The 23,238-nt window shown below is 38.2% G+C and overlaps 1 pseudogene; it reads right to left on the bottom strand.

Moving 5' to 3' along the window:
* Positions 1-13,123: 13,123 nt before the first annotated feature.
* LOC126930496 (protein BTG1-like) lies at positions 13,124-13,978 on the bottom strand (annotated as a pseudogene).
* Between the last annotated feature and the right edge of the window lie 9,260 nt (positions 13,979-23,238).

The raw sequence follows: 23,238 nt of genomic DNA, 5'->3' as shown, positions 1-23,238 counted from the left end.
TAATTAAGGTCGAATTGTGACGTTATTTTTCACATATTTGATTGTCAGAAATCCAAAAATCTGGTGACACCTTGAAGGTAATGCTATTGGTAAGCTCAGCATTCATACATTGCTAGTTCTGAGGAAGGTAGATGTGTACTGCTTCTATGGAGAGTAATATGTCTATGTCAATCAAAATTCAAAAAAATGCACATACTCATTAATTCAGAAATTCCACTTATGCAAAGTTTTTCCATAGACATTCTTGCATACAAATGAAATGGCATATGAACAAAATGTTCATTTTAGGATTGTTTGTTATAGTTGGTCAAGGACTAGCTAAATTATGGTTTATCAAAGCAATAAAATAATATGCAACTGCAAAAAAAGAAAACAGAAATAGAATGAGAAAACTATGGGCTAAAAATTCTTCCATATATAGTTAACTGAAAATAAAACGTGTCTAATAATGTATATTGTATGCTGGCCTTTGTATTGAAAAATAAAAATAAATATATATATACATATATACATACATATTGTATTAATTTATATCTAGAAAGAAACTCTTAAAGTATGCAAGAAGTTACTGATGGTTTGGAGTAGAGGGAAGGAGTGAAAATTGGGTCAGTGTAGGAAGGCACAGATATCATATACTTTTCCATATTTTTTTAATATATTAACATTTTTCTATTTTAAAATTAAACTTAAAAATATCATATAATTATTCTATTTGTGGTAACAGCCACAATGAAACTTATTTGATTTAAATTTTATTTTTTAATTATATAAAGCTGAATGAAAATTTCTTTTATATACATACACTCTGAATGATTTATTTCAAGCTTATAGATTAGAATACTCAGATTAAAGCATTATCATAGTTCCATAGATTTATCAAGTCTTTATATATTTTATTATTCTTTATTCCATTAGATACCAGAATATCTTTTAGAATTATTCAATTAATTTCTAGTTATTTTACCAAGAAAACAAAGAATGAGAGACAGTGGGTATAGACAATACATTTGTAGAGATTTGCTCTAAAAGGGAACAGAAAATTGGGATTGTAGCTCAGGGGAGATATGGATCAAGGCAAGATGCTAGAAACTGCTAACTATCCTCCAGTATATATTCTACCCCATTTTTCTTTTCAGTATCAGAACCTTTTGAGTTTTAGTGCATGACCACTAAGCCACTGAAGCAGCATCATTGTCTGTGGTAAATACCCGGGTTCGTCCTCTCCCACCAAAAGGATTAAGGACACAAACACATGTGGGTGTGTTAAAAAGGGGAAAATTCAATAGGCAGAAGAACAGAGGCCTGTCTCTGTTGCAAGAGACAGGTGTCCAAAAAAGGAAGAGTGATGGACAGCAGCAGATTTTATAGGCAGGCTTGAGGAGGCAGTGTCTGATTTACACAGGGCCCAAAGATTGGTTCGACCAGATGTGATGCTTACATAGTGTGTGGGGAAGGCTGGTCGCTCCACCCTCATCTTATTATGCACATAGCCTTTCTACTTGGCCAGTGCCATTTTGTCTCCTCCTTACTGTACACGTAGCTGGCAAAAAGAATGGAAGACAAAGCCACCATTTTGATCATGCCTAGTCACAGGTAGCCTATTGGCATAGCTGCCGGCATTCACCTGTCCAAGATTCCAGCTTGCTTGTCTATGTCTGTAGCTCAATTTTACAGGCCGCTCTTTGTTAGAAAAGGAAATGACTTGGGGACTGCTTTTCATTAAATAGAAAACCTTACTGAGAACCCCCGTAACCTCACTATCCGCATAAGTAATTTCTTCTTAACTCCTATATCACCACAAACCTCATTTCCTCACTTTCCTTACAATTAGTTTTGACCAACAGAGTAGAATAACACCAAGATGTTAGCAGAGGAGATGTGCTCAACTTTCAGATCCTCTCTTTAAAGATAAAGCCTCTTGCCCAGAACTGCATACCCACTTCTCCCACTTCTCTTCCTACCCATCCTATCCTTGCTTCTGTCTTGAAAACAGAGCAGCCACTTTGGACCCAGAACCAGAAGTCATGGATTGAGGATGATAAGTGGGCACATTGTTTCCTCAGATTACCTCATTTTCAGAGCTGCCCACCACCTCTAGACTATTTTGTGTAAGTGGAATTAACTTATATCTTATTTAAACTATAAGAAAGATTGTGAAATAATATAATCCATTATACAATGTTCATGTGTGGCTGAAAATGATCCAGTACATATCTTCCTTACACCTTATACAAAAATTAATTCAAGATTGATTAGAGACTTAAATGTTAGACCTAAAACCATAAAAACCCTAGAAGAAAACCTAGGCAATACCATTCAGGACATAGGCATGGGCAAAGGACTTCATGTCTAAAACACCAAAAGCAATGGCAACAAAAGCCAAAATTGACAAATAGGATCTAATTAAACTAAAGAGCTTCTGCACAGCAAAAGAAACTGCCATCAGAGTGAACAGGCAACCTACAGTATGGGAGAAAATTTTTGCAATCTACTCATCTGACAAAGGGCTAATATCCAGAACCTACAAAGAACCCAAACAAATTTACAAGAAAAAAACAAACAACCCCATCAAAAAGTGGGCAAAAGATATGAACACACACTTCTCAAAAGAAGACATTTATGCAGCCAACAGACACATGAAAAAATGCTCATCATCACTGGTCATCAGAGAAATAAATGCAAATCAAAACCACAATGAGATACCATCTCACACCAGTTAGAATGGTGATTATTAAAAAGTCAGGAAACAGCAGGTGCTGGAGAGGATGTGGAGAAATAGGAACACTTTTACACTGTTGGTGGGACTGTAAACTAGTTCAACCATTGTGGAAGACAGTGTGGTGATTCACACATAATACATGTGGTGATTCACACATGATACTGTATTACTATAATGCTAGTAAGTCACTTTTAATTCTAGTTAAAAGTTAAAAGACAAAAGTATTAAAAATAACAAGCTAAAATATGTTTTAAAACATAAAATAGATACCAATTTTCACAAAAATAACATAAAGTGTGTAGGGACAGATGATAAAGGGTAAAGTTTTTGTATGTGATTAAACTGAAGTTCTTATCAGCTTAAAACAGACTGTTATAACTACAAGGTATTTTGTGTAGACTCCAAGGTAACCCCAAAAAGTTACACAAAAGACAGAAATTTAAAAATCAAAGTATATTGATATGCAAAAAACAATAAAACACAAAGGAGGACAGCAAGAGAGGAAAAGACAGACAAAATAATTACAAGGCTAACATAAAACAACTAACATGGCAATAATAAATCTTTCCCTGTCAACAATTACTTTAAATGCAAATCGAGTAAACCTCCCAGTGAAAACACATAGAGTGGCTGAAAGGATAAAAAAAAGACCCAAATATGTTCTATGTACAAGGTACTTACTTTAGATTTAAGAACACACATAGGCTGAAAGTGAAGGAATGAAAAAGATATCCCATGCAAATGGTAATCACAAGAGAGTAGTTGACAGGGTAGGAGTATCATCATCTTGGACAAGCACTGGCATTTTAAAGTTCCCCTTAATCAAAAACTGCCCCAAAGGGCATCAGCCTAATGGCTAATGTCAGCAAGACCATAAATCACAAATAACATCTCCAACCAGAAACATTCCAACATGAAAATAAAACCTCCCTGACCAGAGACATGCCTGCCCTGAGATAACCTCTCCTACACCCAGAGAGATGTCAGCCCCAAGATAACCTTACCTCTGACCAGAGACAGTCCAACCCCACAATAAACTTCTCCTCCATACAGAAACATTCCAAGTCTGTGATAAGCTCTCTCACCCTAAAACTGTTAAATGCTCTTAGTCTGTAAGAGAGAATGGTCCTGACCGAAATTGACCAGAAGCCCCTCTCATGTTGATTCTCCAAAATAAACCTGTCTTTGACTGTTAAGCCACTAATCATGTTTCTTTCCTCTTTAACTCTTACATTTGGTGCCAAAACCCAGGATGGGTGTTGTGGGTAGAGGCTCTCTTGCAACCCAGGAAGCAGTGGGCAGTGGCAGCTCGTCCTGCTGGATCCTGAGAGTCTCTGGCCAACCAGCCCGTCTTGCCTCTTACTTCACTTTTCAAGTGATTTACATGAGCAGGACAACTAACCTGAAGGGAACTGTGAGGCTTGAGCTGGGGCTACTCTCCAGTGGGCTCTCAAAACTCTCAGGTCTCAGGAATCCACTTCTGACCATCCACAATGGGTATTTTTTGCTCTCTAGCCCTTGTCCCCTCCTCCTCCTTCCTCCTCCCTCCTCCTCCCTTTCCTCTCCCTCTCTCTCCTTCTCTTCCTCTCTCTCTGTCTCTCTCTCTTTCTCTCTCTCTCTCTCTCTCTCTCTCTCTTCCTCATGTGGCTCCAGTTCAAGAGGCTCTTTGCCAATTCCAACTGGAACATCCAATATTGGACACTAATCCAGCCAACTGGTAAGATCTGCCTTCCCCTGGCTTTCTCATGGTACCCAGGAAAGTCAGGAATGCCATCCCCATCCTCAGAGGACCAGTGGGACTAGGCTAGAAGAAATCTTGGGGATACCCAGTTTCTTCTTGGCTTAATTGTCCTCTTTAGAAAGAGGATTCTGGGTCTGTCTTTTGTCTGGGGACACCTAGAACAAAAACAGACACCCTAGGCTTCTTTTTACCAGTCTACATGAGTGCCCAACAATCCGACATTCCTATGTCCTCTTCACTGGGCTGTCTCCTTCACAGCCTTGCCAAACTTGGTTTACGGGAAGCATAAAGCCAAAGTGTTTGGCTTTTTATTGCAACGTGGCCAGGCCCCAATACAAATTAGACAATGACAGCTAACGGCCAGAAAATGGCACCTTTGATTTTCAAATTCTCAGGGACCTTAACAACTTTATAACCAGGAACGGCAAATGGCAAGAGGTTCTTGCCTGAATATTCAGGCTTTCTTCTACCTTAGATCCTGACCCTCTCTGTGTCAAGCTTGCACCCCTCATGAAATTCTTCTTAATAAAAACCTTCCCCAGGTTTCTCCTTCCTCTGAAATTCCTTCCTTCTAAACCCCTTCCTCTGAAACCCCTTTTGACCCTACAGATGGATGCCCTCTCTATCCTCATTCCTCTGCATCCTCTTCTTGCCTGTCTGAACCCTCAGCCTCAAACTCTACTCCTCCTCTTTCTCCATCTGTTACTCATTCAAAACCTACTCCAACCAGTCAAACCACCTCTGCCTTTCTCCCACTCTGGGAAGTGGCTGAGGTTAAAGGTATTGCTTGTGTTCATGTCCCTTTCTCCATGTCTGATTTGTCATAGATTAAACAGCACCTTGGATCTTTCTCTGAAAATCCTCTCATTATCACAGGGAATTCCTGCACATAACCCAATCCTTTAATTTAACTTGGCATATTATCTATATAATTCTAACCTTGTCCCTCACCCCTGATGAAAAAGAGCACTCAGCTTAATTAAAATGGATGTCCAAGCTATGAGTATATTCAAAGGCCTTTATGTTTTTCTCTTCATAAATCTTGTTTTCCTGGAAAACGTTTCTTCCCAGTCAACTGAATTACTTTTCATTCTTTCTTGCCACTCTTGGTGCAGGTATGAAAGGCCCTAAAATGACTTCTGGTGGCCTGGGATTCCTTGGGAAAACAAAAGTTGCCCCAAATCTCATTTTGGGAAAAACCTTTGTTTTCCTTATGGAATCCCTGGAATTAGAGGTAAATAAGAACCTCTCAAAATTTGTCTTTGTCTCCCAGCTATACTTGTTTATTAGGCCCTGGAAATTATTTTCCTAGCCCTGTTCTTAAAGGGCCTTACCCAAAGACCAATAATCCAACTGGAAAACTGGAAAAAAAAATCTTATAACTACTAGATTTTCTTCTGATTGTCTGTGTGGCTATATATGTGTTAGGTGTGCAATGTCTATTTGAAAAGCTCTAATTAACTGCCCTAAGAAAAATAAGTGCTTAAATCAAATATTTTCAAGGGAAAAGTAAAAGCTGTAGGACCTTTCAGTCCACATGACTTTAATCTTTAAAACGTACTGGTACAGTAAAATTTGAAATGTTTTAAGAGTTGCCCGCATACATTTTTGTTTGCATTTATTAATCAAGCAATTTCAAACTTATCTCTGTCAAATACTATAAGGTGGCAAAATTTTGCATAGAGTCTACAAAACTATAACTCATCCCAATCAGAATAATCTTTGCTTGTGTAACTTTTTAATAAATGAAACATTAATATTGGTTTAATAAAGATAGCTTCATCTTCAACTATTTAGTGAAATACCCTAACTTCTAATCTTGTGGCCTTAGGCAGTCTAGTCCACAGACATGAAGGAAGTTTGTTTTGCAAAAGGAATGTTATCATCTTTGATATTAAAGAAAAGAGAATTTATATTAAAAGGAATCATATATGGTAAATTCTTGTCCTAAAGTAAATTAACTGGTTGTTTAAAGAGAGAGATGTTTACATCAAAGTTGAGGCACGTCAGAGATTTTCCATGTAAGTCATAAAAAAATTTATAGAAGGGAATTTATGCAAGAAATGTTGTACAATTTAAAAGTGATTAGGCCTCCTGAATGCTTTATAAAATGCCATATAACTCTTAGCTGTACAACTTGCCTGCTTTACAGCTAGGTAAGACCTAGGACACATGGAGTTAAATGCTGGAATAAGTCAGACCTTATCTGAACTTCTGTCTGGGTCCTAAGCTTTCCACCTAGTACATAATTAAAATCCCAAACTTACCAACCAAAGTAAAGGTTGCTAAAAGTTAACAGTGTAACATGTATTTAAAACTATTGAAAAAACAGTTTACATATACTTTTGGTAAAAAGATTATAAGGAGGCATGAGAATGTGGATTTTTACCTAGATTAAAAGGTTAAAGAATTGTTTTAAGTTGAATAAAATAAAAATGAAGGTTTAAGCAAGTTTTTGAAGGTTAATTGTAAAGGAAATTCTGTGTGTAAATATGCTGGCTAAAGTTGAAGGGGTATCGTCTACTTTTTCTGTAAACTGACATTAAAATAAAAGCACAATGGGTTTCTCTTAAAGCACTAACCTGCTCTTTAACAAAAATTATAAAGGGTTAAAAAGGGTCTATAGAAATCTTACCTTATGGTCAAACATTAAAATTGGGTAAATGTGTCTACAACGTTCCATTAAAAATCGAGTTTAACATTAATAGCACACTAATATAAAGGTAAAATTTGGCTTATTTGGTATAAAATCATACAGGAAGCATTGTCAAATATAAAATGGTATTTGACTTTCTTTGGGCTATATTTGTATAAATATGTTATTGGTATGTGTTCCAAAGTTATAAGAGACTCCTATATTTCTGATATATCTTAGGGTATGTTATCAGTATTAATTCTAATTGTTATATTAAAATTATTGCATGCCACAAAGGTAACAGATATTCTTGTCAATTGTGACTTTAACTGTGGCTACCATAAAACTTTTTGTCATCCATAAACAATTGTTGTCTTGTTTTTGGTCTCTAGAGACTAAAGTAATCTTTTTGACTTTTTGAGGATTTTTAAGTTATGGTAATATAGTTACTTGCATAAGTGCAATAAGAATCTGTTTTATTTTGTAACAGAACACAATCTGAAAAACTGGTTATTTTACCAAGGCTTTGACTGGAATGGTGTGCTCTCCTTTAAGGAATCAAACTTGACTTATGGGGCCAATAAAGCTCTTGGGAAATTGGCCTCATATTTTATGTGCACAGTCCCTGTACAGGGTTTCTGACCTGTGGTAAGTAAAGAATATTAGTTTCTGACAGGCCAGGACCACCAAATTATCTTGGAACCTCAAAAGGAGAGGAATTCACCCAACTCATAGGTATTTAATAGTACAATTCCATGACTGAGCTCAGCTTTAAAAGGCCTTATCTCAGATTCCTTCTATGGAACAAAATTCCATCAATGCCAGTTTAAAAAGCCTATGTAACAAATAATTATTCTTGCTGCACTGTATGCAAATAATTAAACCAAGTATAATAAAGCAAACCATTCCTACCATGATTTATTTTTTAATAATGGTTACTAGCAGAAAATAACACATGGCCCTTTCCAAACATGTGCCTCTGCCTCTTATTAGGTAAGGAATGTTGCTTCTATCTCAACCAATCGGGCCTAGTTAGAAATGCTGCTAAATAACTTAAAGAAAGGGCCAAAAAAGCTAAGGGAATTCCAAAACAACCAAATGGATTCTTGGTTTGGAAACAAAACCATAGCATGGGTCATCCCATTCCTGGGCCCTCCCCTACTAATATGCCTAGGACTAATGTTCTTACCCTGCCTAATTAATCTTTTTGAAAGATTTTTAACTGACAGGGTCATGGACATTTCACTTACAACTACCCAAAAAGCGCCCCAAAGGGCATTGGCCTAATGGCTAATGTCAGCATGACCATAAACCACAAATGACATCTCTGACCAGAAATATTCTAACATGAAGATAAACCCCTCCCCAACCAGAGACATGCCTGCCCCAAGATAACCTCCTCTCCGGCCAGAGAGATGTCAGCCCCAAGATAACCTCCCCTCTAACCAGAGACATTCCAACCCTGCAATAAACTTCTCCTCCACACAGAAACATTCCAAGCCTGTGATAAAGTCTCTTGCCCTAAAACCCTTAAATACTCTTAGTCTGTAAGAGAAAGTGGGCCTGACCAAAATCGGCCAGAATCCTCTCTCATGTTGATTCTCCAAAATAAACCTGTCTTTGACTGTGGAGCCACTTTTCATGTTTCTTTCCTCTTTCTTTAACTCTTACAGTAGGAGTGGCTATGCTTATATCAGATAAAATAGACTTTGACTTAAAAACTGTTACAAGAGACAAAAAGGGAAATAATGATAAAAGGGTCAATTCAACAGGAATATATAACAATTACAATTATATACACATCCAACAGTAGAACACCTAAATATGCAAAGCAAACATTGGAAAAACAGAAAAGAGAAATAGGCAGCAATAAAATAATAGTAGGAGACTTCATACTATTTTCAATAATGGATACATCATTCTTTTTTTTTTTTTTTTTTTTTTTTTTTGAGACGGAGTCTCACGCTGTTGCCCAGGCTGGAGTGCAGTGGCGCGATCTCGGCTCACTGCAAGCTCCGCCTCCCAGGTTCCCGCCATTCTCCTGCCTCAGCCTCCTGAGTAGCTGGGACTACAGGCGCCCGCCACCGCGCCCGGCTAATTTTTTGTATTTTTAGTAGAGACGGGGTTTCACTGTGGTCTCGATCTCCTGACCTTGTGATCCGCCCGCCTCGGCCTCCCAAAGTGCTGGGATTACAGGCTTGAGCCACTGCGCCCGGCCTGGATACATCATTCTGACAGAAATCCATATCCAAAAGAGAACAGCAGACTTGAATAATGCAGTAGACCAAATGGACCAGACATATGCAGAATATTCCACCAAACAGCAGCTGAATACATACTCTTCTCATGTGCATGCAGATCTTTCTCCAGGATAGGTCACATATTAAGTCACAAAATAAGTTATAGCAAATTTAGGAAGACTGAAATCATACCAAGTGTCTTTTCTGGCCACAATGAAATTAAACTATAAATCAAAAACAGAAGGAAGACTGGAAAAATAAAAAATACATAGATATTAAACAACAGACTCTTGAACAGTCATTGAGTGAAAGAAGGAATCAAAAAGGAATTTAAAGTGCCTCAATACGAATGAAAACAAAAATAAAAAACACTAAAATTATGGTCTTCAGCAAAAGCACTATTAAGAAGGAAATTTACTGTGATAAATGCATACATTAACAAAGAACAAAGATCTTAAATAATCAACCCAAATTTATACTTCATAAAAGAACAAACTAAGCTCAAAATTAGCAGAGAGAAAGAAATAACATAAGTTAGAGAAGAAATAAATAAAACAAGAAAAGAAAAAAAATCAAAGAGGCTGAGTGGATTTTTTGAAAAAAAATTGACAAATTCTTATCTAGACAAAAAAAAAGAAATGAAGAGACATTATAACTGCTCTTTTAGAAATAAAAATGATCATAAGTGAACAAATATGTCAACTGATTTAATAACCCAGAAGAAATGTGTAATTCCTAAACACGTAAAATATGCCAAAAGTAACAATAAAGACAGTCTGAAAAGATCTATTATTAGCATGGAGATTCAATGAATAATAAAAATCCTTCTAACAAATAAAAACCCAGGATCAGATAGCTTCACAGGTAGATTCTACTACATTTTTTTTAAAAAAAGTGCCAATCTGTCTCAAATGCTTCCAAAAAGTGAGGGAACCCTTCTAAACTCACTTTATAAGGCCAGTAGCACTCTACTACCAAAGCCAGACAAGGACACTACAAGAAAAAAAAATCACAGGCCAATATCTCTGATTAATATAGATGCAAAAATTCTTCAAAAAATATTAGGAAATAGAATCCAACAGCACATTAAAGGGATCATACATCATGACCAAGTGGTATTTATTTTCAGGATGCAAGGATGGTTCAATATGTATAAATTTGTACCATGTTAACAGAATAAAGGGAAAAACATCACATGATTATATAAATGCATGCAGAAAAAGCATTTGACAAAATTCAACATTCTTTCACGTTAAAAACTCTCAAGAAACTAGAAATAGAAGGAGAGTACCTCAACATAATATAGGCTATATATGAAAGGCCCATAGAAAATGTCAGACTCAATGGTGAAAAGTTGAAAGCTTTTCCTTTAAGAACAGGAGCAAGGCAATCATGCCCATTCTTGCTGCTTTTATTCAATATAGTACCAAAGCCCTAGCCAGAACAGTTAGGTAAGAAAAATAAATTAAAGGCTATCAAATCAGAAAGGAAGAGATAAACTTTTTCCTGTTTGCTGATGTCATTGTACTATGTATTAAAAATCCCAAAGGCTCCATTTTAAAAAACTGTTAAAACTAATACACAAATTCAGTAAGATTGCAAGCTACAAAATCAATATACAAAAATCAGCTGCATTTCTATACATCAGCAATAAACTCTGAAAAGGAAATTAAGACAACAATCCCATTTACAATAGCACAAAAAGAATTAAACACTTAAGGAAAAACTTTTCCAAGGAAGAGAAAGACTTGTATCTGGAAACAAAACATTGATGAAAGAAATTAAGACACAATCAAATAAAAATATATACCATGTTCACTGATTAGAAGACTTACTATTGTTAAAATAACCATAATATCAAAAGCAATCTACAGATTCAATGCAACCCCTATCAAAATCACATTGGTATTGTTTACAAAAATAGAAAAGGTAATCCTAAAATTTATAGGGAATGACAAAACACCACAAATAACAAAATCAATCTTGAGAAAGAAGAAAGCTGGAGGACTCACACTTCCTAATTTCAAAATTTAGTACAAAACCACAGTAATCAAAACAGTATGGTGTTGGCATAAAGACAGACAAACATCAATGACAGAATAGAGATCTCAGGAATAAACGCATGCATACAAGCTCAACTGGTCTTTGACAAGGGTACCAAGAATACACTAGGGGGAAAGGATAGTCTCCTTGTTGAAGAGACTTTGTAGAGACTATCCTGGTGTTGAGAAAGCAGTATATCCATAAGCAAAACAATAAAATTGGATATTTATCTTACACCATACACAAGAATTAACTCAAAGTGGATTAAAGACATAAAAGTAAGGTCTGAAACTGTAAAACTGATAAAAGAAAAAATAAAAGAAATGCTTTATGACCTTGGTCTTGGCAATGATTTCTTGGATATGACAACAAAATCACAGACAACAAAAACAAAAATATATAAGTTGAACTATATCACTGGAAAGCTCTTGCAAAGCAAAGGAATAATAATCAACAGAGTAAAAAGACAACATACAGAATGGTAGAATATATTTGCAAACCATGTATCTGGCAAGGGGTTGCTATCCAAAACATATAAGCAACTCCTACAACTCAACAGCAAAAAAAAAAAAACTAATAACATAACTTTTAAATGGGCAAGGATCTGAGTAGACATCTTTCAAAAGAAAACATACAAATGACCAATAGGTATATGAAAAAAATGCTCAATGCCAATAATCAGGGAAATGCAAATCAAAACCACAATGAGATATCACTTCACACATGTCAGGATGCCTATTATCAAATAAAAGACAACAAGTGTTGGCAAAGATGTGGAGAAACTGGAATCTTTGCATACCGTTGGTGTTAATGCAAAATGGTGCCACTGCTGTGGAAACATGGTATATATATTCCTGTATATTTGTATATATGTATATGCATGTTATATACACATGCATATATATGCACATATATATGCACACATACATGCACAGTGGAATATTGTCTTTTTTAAATGCCAAGATAAGACACAATTTATTGGAGAGAAAAATTTCTCATCCAAAATATAGAAATCTGTACAACTTTGCCACAATCAATATACATGAACTCTACAAATTTATATCCATTCATAATTTACCAAATAAAAGATGATTAACAAAGTTCACAAAATAGATGAAAATACTTTTACCCAGGAAAGTTACAAACCAGAACTCCACTTTCTAAAATAGAAGTCTACTCTGCCTTAGAAAACTACAAGCTAGCAAATACACATAGAGCTGGCTGGTGCCAACACCACAGTTGAGACAGTATTTTTAAGGGTCTTTTTAAAAACCCGTTGCCATGGCAGATTCTGGTCACTCCCTACTTTCAAGGTCAAAAACACAATACAAAGTTTGACCATTTTCCCAGGTCATGTTTGCTAGCTTGTCTTTATGGACATTTATAAATATTTGCTAGGTAAAAGTCTTGTCGTAAAATTTCCAGTACTACCATGTTTAAAACGTTGAACTATTGAGGTGCCAAAAATGTTAACAATAATTTTCAAGCATGATAGTGCAAATTCCTCTGCAAGATCTACTGCAGAGAAAGGTTCTTTGACATACAGATTTTCTTTAAAGAAATTGATGTAAAAATTTAAGTATGTCTGGGAGAAGCTGAAACCACTCTAGGACTTCACTCCCTAGCAAATAAAGTGATCATTTACTTGGACTCACAGGCTATTAAGTTATTGAAAGGTACTGTACAAAATATGGCACTGCCAACTTTTTAAAAAATGTTTACCGTTCTATCTTGCGCCAGATCTTCACAGCTGTGACATGGTTTAAAGTCCATAATCCATCCCCGATAGGGGCCCATCCAAAGCAAAAATCAAATTTATCCATGCACTATAAGATGATCCATCTTAACCTGATACAGTCATCTTACTGTAGTTTTTGGAAGGGCTTGTTCTGCCCAAGAGGAATTCGTCCTTACAGCTTATTCAGCTGTCTACCATTTGCATGTCGGTGTTGTTTTGAGTGCTACCTCCTCCTGCTGGTGGGGCTTTCATACAGCACACAGATGGAGCCATCCTCTCCAAGTCTGTAGGACAGACACCTCATAGTTTCAGGTGAGCGTGAGTCCAACCCAGAGTGTGAGTTCACTTGGGAGAAGCTTGAACAGCTCCTGACTGCTCGGTCCAATCCGCTGTGCTGCCTGTCCAGAGGATCCATTTTACGGTTGATGCGAATACAAAGATAACCTGATCTTTTGCATGGCTTTTCTGGGAATCAGTGATGTTTATAATGTTCTGTCAGCAGTTTCTGCAGGCTGTGCCTGAAGGTCTGCAGCTGTTGCTCGTTCGTGAGCCCTTTGGTGTGGAGAAACTTGGAGACGAAGGACATGGCGGCGGACATCTCGCTTACCCTGGTGGTGGCTCTGGGGTAGAAGGGATGCAACGAGGCAGAGGTGGGGCGGCCCGGGAATGCCGGGGCTTGGCTGCGCTGCCCCAGCTGCTGAGCAGCCCCCAGGGCTTCCTCACAGAGCAGAGGGCAGAGAGGAAGAGAGGGCGTGAGGGGCGGACGGCTACTTTTTTCTTTCTTTAGAGTAAAAAAGTTATTTTCTGTACAGGAAGAGGCCGACGAGAGGAAGAGAGGAGCGATGGCGGTGTGGTTACATGGCTAGGACCTCCCCAGCTGCCTCCGCCCCTAGCTGCGCAGCCTCTGAAGATCCCAACAGTTGCATTTTCAGCACCGAAGGGCGAACTTCTTTAAAAAGAAGAGCTACTCAGGGGGCTGAGGCAGAAGAATGGCGGGAACCCAGGAGGCGGAGCTTGCAGTGAGCCGAGATCGCGCCACTGCACTCCAGCCTGGGCGACAGAGCAAGACTCCATCTCAAAAAAAAAAAAAAAAAAAAAAAAAGAAGAGAATTCTGCTGTATACGACAAAATTAACGAATCTTGAGGACATTATGCTCCGTGAAATAAGTCGCAGAAATACAAATACTGCATGTTTCCACTTACATGATTTACCTAAAACAGACAAATTCATAGAACCAAAGAGTAAAATACTGGTTGTCAGGGGCTAAATGGAAGAGGGAATGGGGAGTTTGCAATCAACGGACATAAAATTTCAGTGAAGCAAGGTAAATAAGCTCTGGAGATCTGCTCTACAACGCTGTACTTATAGTCAACAATAATGTATTGTACACTTACAATTTGTTAAAAGGGAGATCTCATGTTAAAAAGTACCACAATAAAATAAAATTTTTGAAAGAAAGACACCTGGGGGTCTTTTTCTTGTAGCAACCGAAGTAAATAAAGATGTATGCGTGTGTGGGCATTAGTTTATTTTCTCTTAAGGAGAGGTCTGGATTATAGCCTCCATCTTGAGACTGGAGTCAAGCACTTGAGGTGGGGACTGATGGAGAGATTGGAAGTGGCATTCTTCTCCAAAACACCATGGATTCTGTAGTCCCTTATGCAATTCTGCTATGATAGTTATGGAGACCAAGACAGGCAAAGTCTAACCAGGGAAGGAAGCGTTCCATAGACTTCCTTCCAGTTCTACCAAGGTTGATATTGAGAGCAGGGTTCTTGCCAGCAGCATTCAACCCAACAATCTATACTTTCTAGAACCATCTCTACCTTTGATTTCTGCAAAATAACACTTGTTTATTTTTCTTCTGAGGTCCCTCCTTCACAGACCCGTTTCTGGATATCTTCTTCTTTATCAGACCTCTAAATGTTGAGATTCCTCTAGATTTAGATCTACACTCCTTGTTCTTTGCACTCTACATTTTCTTCATTCATTTCTACAACTTTTAATAGCATGTATAGGTAGCTCCCAGATTGCTATTTTCACCGTGATTCTCTCGCCTCATACTATTCCCCTCTTTGGTGATGATGTGTCAGCACACTGGCCCTCTCTAATCTTGAATACTTTATTTCTGTCTGGGGAGTTTAGCACATGCTTCCCTCTGCCTATAATGTTGTATAACTTGCCCTCTCCCTTTTTGCAAGGATCATTCCCAGCTTAAATGCCATATCATAAGAGAGGTCTTCCCTGAATGCACAATCTATGTTGGATCTCCCTAGATAATCAGGAAGAAAAGAAACATTTTTTTCTTTCACAGCATTTATCACCATATGGAATTACCTTATTTAATTTATTTGTTTATATACTTTGACCTGTATTCTTCCACAGGAATGTAAAATCCCCAATGACAGGAACATGTGGTTTTTCTTCACCACAGAAGAGTATCTGATACAAAATAGGCTTTAAAATTCTTGTGAACTGACTAAATAATATCCATCTTCTCTACTTGATTGCTTTACTTGCCACACATCCCCAGTACCTAATTCAAGAGCCTGGTTCATTGTCAGCCCTTAAATATTGACTGAACCCAATTAATCAATTTTTCTTCAACTTCTGAACTCTGTGCCCAGCTCCCTACTGAATAGCTTCACTGGATATCTCAAAAGAACCTCAAATTCAATATGTCTACTTTCCCTATCTGTTATTAGCAACACAACCCAGCACTTGCCCTAGTAGGAAATCTACAACATCCTTTACTTATCTCTAAAACGGAAAAAAAAAAAATCCACAACTTTTTCATAAAGTTTTGAGTGCACTAAATGAAATAAGCAAAGTGCCTATCACAATGCCTGGCATACAGTATCTATAAATAGTAGTTTAGCTATACCCGTTTTCATTGATTCAAAGAGGCACGTCTTTTCACATCTCTGAAATCAAGATATGTTTTGTGATAAGTAGTGTTTCGTAATTGGATACACATCCAATGATTAATCAGGTGGAAATTTTTTCTTTAAATACTTTGTTAGAAAATTGTGTCCTTTACCTCAATGGTGCTTCAGATGTGATAATTTGCAGTAACACAACTTCTCTCTCCAATGTGCCGATACATATTAAAGTAGTAATTACGTCACATCATATACATTTTAAATACATATTTTTCTCACTCTTCCCACTATTGTAATCTTACATTGGACCCTCATTTTCTTTCAACTGAACATTGAGTTAGCCCCATGAATGGTCTCCCTGCCGACTATATTGCCCTTCTCCAATGTGTGTGTCATATTCATGCCAGAGAAATCATGTTTCTCTTGTGCCTCACTCACTTCATTATCTACACAACTGCCTGCAGAATGGAATCCAGATTCTTTCATATGGCACACAGGGCTCTGACTCTCTCTCTCTCTTTAGCCTAATCCCTAAGCAAGCCACAGTCAAGCTGACCTTCTTTCTGTACTTGCAGATTACTTAACACCCTATGTTGTTTCACAACCCATGTCCTTTATCACACTGACTTATCTTGAAAATATTTTGTATCAGCTGGAATCCCTCTGGCAATAAATAACAGAAAAGCAACTAGCAGTTGCTTAAACAAATAGGAAAGTCCATAGGCTGATGTTCCAAGGTTGATAGAATTGCCCAATAATGCTGATGAGGACCAAGGCCCATTTTATCTTTCAGACTTCCTTAACAAGCAGACCTTCATCCCCCTGCTTGTTACTTTGCTGTCTCAAGATGGTCATTGAAATATTAAATACCACATCTATTTTCCATTAAGTAAGAAGAAGGAAGGACATTCAGGAGTATGCCCACTACAACTCTTCTTTTTAAGAAAGAAAATGCTTCCCATAAGCCCTACCCAGCAGTTTTCTACTTACATTTCATTGCCCAAACAGCACCTTAGTCACTCTGGTTTGAAGATGCCTAGAGAGAGGGATGTTGTGGGTAGTTTAGCCAATAAGCAGTGTCTGCCACAGTCTGCTTGGAAAATATCTTCTCATTTTTTGTGAGATTCAACTCAAGAGTTATATCTTAGAAATTTAGAAATGTATATATGTATATAAATTATATTGTATATAAATTATATATGTATATAAATTATATTGATATTTATATAAGCATACATAAAAGACAGATATATAAATATATATATAGTATGTACTCTTTCATCATTAACTGAATATTTATCAAACACCTGTACACAGGGCATAGTATGTACTATTCTAGGCACTCTGAATACAGCAATGAACAACTTCCTTTCATTTGTGGAATTTACATCCTAGTGTTTACCCTTTGATCTAACTTTTTCACCTCTAGTAACTTACCTTACAGACTACACCTCAAAAACAAGGATGCTCACTGAGGTGATAACTAGAATAACAAAAATCTGATTGAATATCACTATGGGATTGATTATAATATACATAAAATTATAAAATGTAATTATTCAAAAGAGTATATTCCTCTTAATAGAGACATACTAACATGAAAAGCTGTCTCCAATATATATTTTAATTTAAAAAATTGAAAAGCAAAATGTATAGTAAACTCTCACTTTTAAAAGGAAAATCCATCCCCAAATTCATTTGGAATCTCAAGGAATCTGAAATAGCCAAAACAACTTTGGAAGAAGAACAAAGGTATTAGACTCACACTTCCTGGCTTGAAAGCATATTACAAAGATACATTAATCAAAACAGTGTGGCACTGGCATAAAGACAGACAAATAAACCATTGGAATAGAATGAATAGCCTAGAAATAAGCCTGTTTGTATATGGTCAATGATCTTCAACAAGGGTGCCAAGACCACTCATTGGGAAAATTATAGTCTCTTCGACAAATGGTGTTGGGAACACTAGAAACGAAAGTTAAACCTTTATTTTGCACTATTTACAAAATGTAACTTATATTAAAGACATAAGCATAAGACCTAAAACTATAAAATTTCTAGAAGAAAACAGACCAGATGATCTCATGACATTGGATTTGTCAATGACTTCTTAGATGTGACACCAAAAGCACAGGTAACAAAGAAAAAATAGATAAATGGGACTGAATCAAAATTGAAAACATTTGTGCATCAAAGGACACAATCAAAAGAGTGAAGGGAAACATACAAAAGGGGAAAAGTATTTACAAAGAATATATTTAGAAGTTACTATCCACAATATATAAAGAACTCCCACAACTCAACAATGAAAAAATCAAATAACTAGATTTTAAAGTGCACAAAATGTTTGAATAGATATTTCTCTAAAGAATATATACAAATGGCTAATAAACATTGAAAAGGTGCCCAACATTACTAATCACCAGAGAAATGCAAATCAAAATCACAATGACATATTACTCCACACCTGTGAGGATAGCTACTATCAAAAAAAAAAAAAAAAAAAAAAAAAAAACAGAAAGTAACAAGTGTTGGCAAGGATGGGGAGAAATTGAAACCCTTGTGCATAGTTGGTGGGATTGTAAAATGGTTTAACTGCTATGGAAAACACTGTGAAGTTTCCTCAAAAAATTAAAATAGAACTACTATATGATCCAGGAATTTTACTTCTGGGCATATACCCAAAAGAACTGAAAACATGATCTTGAAGAGATATTTACATACCACAGTCATAGCACTATTCCCAATAACCAAGAAGTAAAAGCGAGTCAAATGTCCATCAATGGAAGAATGAATGCATACAATCAAACATTATTCAGCCTTAAAAAGAAATGAAATTCTGATACATGCTGCAACATGGATGAACTTTGAAGAAATTTTGCTAAGTAAAATAAACTAGTCACAAAATGACAAATGCTGTATTATTTCACTTATAAGAAGTATCCAAGCCAAATTCATAAAAACAGAAAGAAGAATGCTGGTTACCAGGGACAGAGAAGAGGAGAAAGGGGAGGTATTTAATAAGTTGTTTAATAGGTAGAAAGTTTCAGATTTGCAAGATATAAAAACTCTGGAGATCAGATCAACCATGTGAATATACCTAACACTACTAAACTGTACATTTAAAAATGGTTGGCTGGGCGCAGTGGCTCACACCTGTAATCCCAGCACTTTGAGAGGCCGAGATGGGTGGATCACGAGGTCAGGAGATCGAGACCATCCTGGCTAACACGGTGAAACCCCATCTCTACTAAAAAATACAAAAAACTAGCCGGGCAAGGTGGTGGGCGCCTGTAGTCCCAGCTACTCGGGAGGCTGAGGCAGGAGAATGGCGTAAACCTGGGAGGTGGAGCTTGCAGTGAGCTGAGATCCGGCCACTGCACCCCAGCCTGGGCGACAGAGCAAGACTCCGTCTCAAAAAAAAAAAATACAAAAAATTAACCGGCACCATGGTGGACACCTGTAGTCCCAGCTATTCGGGAAGCTAAAGCAGGAGAATGGTGTGAACCCGGGAGGCAGAGCTTGCAGTGAGCAGAGATCGTGCCACTGCACTCTAGCCTGGGCGAGAGAGCAAAACTCTGTCTCAGAAAAATAAAATGGTTAAGATGGGAAAAAGGAAACCCATTCCTGCATCTTCATGTATATTATTATATACAATACTTTCAGTTTATGAATTTGGTGGGTAGCTCACACATTACTTTATATTTTCTTCATAGTTATATATTTTATAAGTATACATTACTTTTTATAGTCAGAGAAATATTTGAAAAAATTTTAAAATTACAAGGTACTTTCTTCTCTCTCTCTTCTCAAATAGTAATGACCATTTATTTGTACTTACATAGTCACCAACAGAATGTATATTTATTGAATGAAGTAATAAATGTATCATCAACTAGTGATAATGAATAATGCCTTTAATAAAAAGTTATATTTAGCACCAAATTAAGAAATTAGTTTAATACAGTTTTTCATTTAATGAATACCGATTGTTATTAAGTGCCTAGGATATGCCCGATGTGCCTGTGTAGGTTTTGAGTAAAAACATGGTTTTCTTGAAACTATCTTTTGATGAAGAAAGAGCAAAAGAGAAACAGAGAAAGAAAGAGGTTATGGCTAGCTGGTAACATTCAAAAGCAAGCCACCTCATGAAACCCCATTACAAGTCAAGATAGTATCGTCCAGGTGTGTGGTACTCTGGTGGTCTGGTTTTATCATAGAGCCTAAATACATAGCAAAGAGAATAGATTTCACATACTTCAAAAACGTGTAACTGCAAGTATGAAATACCTGCAGACCCAGTCACCCCACTCCAGCTTCTGCCAGAGAAAACCGGTGTAAGAACAACTGGTTTGGAAATTAATTGCATTCTTCCCCCACCCCCTTGGGCCATAAAGTATTATTGGCAGGTAAGGGGAAGAGCCAGCGGTAAGGGTCCCTCGCTTCCCATCCCCTACCCAGGATCCTCCCTCTGAAGGAGAGCAGAAGCCAGGAGCCTGCCACTCAGCGGGCCTTGCAGGTGGGCAGGTTGCTGTAGGGATCTTTCTGGAGCTCGAGCAGGATGTGGTGGGCAGTGATCTCCTGCTCAGGCCTCCTCTGGTGGTCAGCACACACATCGCCCAGCTGGACTTCGGCACCGCTGCTCAGGGCCTGGATCCGCACCAGCTGGGCCTCAACGCAGGCCTCCGTTCCTGCAGTGTGGCCTTCCAATGCGGCTTTCATGCTGAGCTGCCACTGCAGCTCAATCTCAAGACCCCGGAGAGTACGCCACCGGTCCGTGACTCAGACTTGCTCATCTGGAACTGCTCCGTGTGGCCAGCGACCTCCCAGCTCAGCTCCTCAGTCTGGCTGGTGACCAGGCTTCAGTATCTTCCGTGTCTGCTCAGCCATGACCGCATACTGGCTTCACGTGTTGTCCAGGATCTTGGCAAGACCAACGCCTGGAGCAGAATCCACCTCCACACTGACCTGGCCACCCATGGCACTGATTTCCTCGTTGTGGTTCTTCTCCAGGTGATCTAACTCCTCCTGCAGACCTTGCATGTGCGTCTCCAGGTCAGCCCTGGCCGGGGTCAGCTCATCCGGCGCCCTGCGCAGGCCTTGATGTCTGCCTCCAAGCTCCTTCACGGAGCCTGCTCCATCTCAGACTTGGTTCGGAAATGATCTGCAGGCAGGCCGGCGGGCATTGTCAATCTGCAAGACAATCCTGGAGTTCTCAATGGTGACTCCAAGACTCTTGTCCCGCAGGTCTTCCATGGTCTTGAAGTAGTGGCTGTAATTGCCGGGGGCCCGGGGCGCTGCTTGAGGCCCCGGTCGTGAATCTGCACCTTCAGCTCACCACTGGCCTCCTCCAGAGCCCGCACCTTGTCCAGGTAGGAACCAGGTGGTCGTGGATGTTCTGCGTGGTGATCTTGGTGCCCGTCAGCAGCCTGTCGGACCTGCCCAGGACGCTGGCATCGCCGCTGCCATAGCCCCGGAGGAGGATGAGGGCACAAAGCGGGTGGAGGGCACAGACAGGCCATGGCCTCGGATGCTGGGCGCTAGGAAGGCGCCCCCGACCCCAAAGTGCACGGAACTGCTGCCCAGCCCCCAAAGGACTAAGTGGCCAATGATTGGCGAGAGCTGCAGGAAATTAGGGTGAGGGGGAGGAGAACGGCCCAAGGAGCTGCAATCGGCAGAAGGAATCGGAAATTTTAATTGCATTATTACCAGTTATAAGAATTTTTGTGCTATGAGTGGGCTCAAAAAAACGGCCGGGAAAACACCAAAACCACTCTTGAGGAGAACTTAAGAGGGAACCAGGCTTCAAGCTCCCAAACTCACCATGGACTGCCATAGAATTTAAAGCACAGTCCTCATTCCCCAGAAAGCTAACCAAGCCCACCGCAGGGTGTCCTACCAAAGGCGGTTCCCTGGCATTATTCTAGATAGAACAACCCAGACAGGAAAAATGTACTCCTGGGGAGAGATGAATCAATTCCTAGGAGGACTGGACAGACATTCTCAAAAGTTTGTTGGAAAGATAGCAGAGAAGAGAAGAATGAAGTGCTTTTATAAAGGGATAGGAAGAAGGTGAGAACAAGGAACTGAGATTAGGAGCTGAGTGTGTCCATGACAGACCGCCTAGAAAGAATGTAATATCTAGAGCTTTTACTCATAGACTGCGGGACAAGGTATATTTACCATGTAGCTCTGTATTTTCCCTCTTGTGTTATAATGTTTTCTGTAATTAATTACTCTAACCCTTTTAGCAAAGTCTAATACACTTCAGCATTGTCTAGTGATGATATACAGACTAAATGGACAGGTGAGTAAAAGAAAAAATTAAGGCCTTTCTGTTTAGAAATAAAATATAAAAGAACAGCTTTTATATTTTATTTTCACATTGAAAATCAGTCAGATTTGCTTCAGCCTCAAGGAATGTGTTTACTAAAATTAAATGAATGCTGGCAGGGAGCTCTGCACTTTTTTTTCTAAACAGGAAATGGGTTAAGGGCGGCAGCTGAGTGCTTTTGACATAACCCTAGTAGTCTTTGGCAGCATCCTTTCTGTTTGGTAGGATAAGATATTCTAGGCTCATCTTGCATTTTCTGGGGAAAAAAAAAGCCACTGAATTAGGCATAGAGGAAATTACTATAAAGTTTAAGGGATAATGTAAAAGATCTAGGAAAATATTCTAATTGCTTCACAAACAAGGAAGAAACAAACTAGAAATGTAGTCAATTAGTATTGCTGATGTGCTTTATGCAAGAAAGATCGTATTTTAGTTCTCTCTTACCGCAGCTTCACTTTCTGTTGTTTCAGTTACCCTTGGTCATCCAGGGTTCAAAAATATTAAGTGGAAAATTCCAGAAATAAATTACTCAGACATTTTCAATTGTGTGCCATTCGAAGTGGTATGATGAAATCTTGACACCCGGGACATGAATCATTACTTTCTCCAGTGTATCCATGCTGTATATGCTGCTGGTATTCCCCCAGCCCCCAGCCCAGTCACTTAGTAGCTATCTCAATACTGCAGTGCTTATGTTCAAGTCATCCTTATTTTACTTAATAACAGCCCCAAGGCTCAAGAGTAGTGATGTTGGCATATTGTTACAATTGTTCTTTTATTATCAGTTCTGTTCATCTCTTACTAAGCCTAATGTATAAATTAAACTTCATCCTAAGTATGTATGTATAGGAAAAAACATAGTGTATATATATAGGGTTGGGTACTATCTGTGGTTTCAGGCG

This window comes from Macaca thibetana, chromosome 11, assembly GCF_024542745.1.
Source record: "Macaca thibetana thibetana isolate TM-01 chromosome 11, ASM2454274v1, whole genome shotgun sequence".
NCBI classification, from domain to species: Eukaryota; Metazoa; Chordata; class Mammalia; order Primates; family Cercopithecidae; genus Macaca; species Macaca thibetana.
The sequence above is the reverse complement of the archived record's forward strand: the minus strand, read 5'-3'. Positions and strand labels throughout refer to the sequence as shown.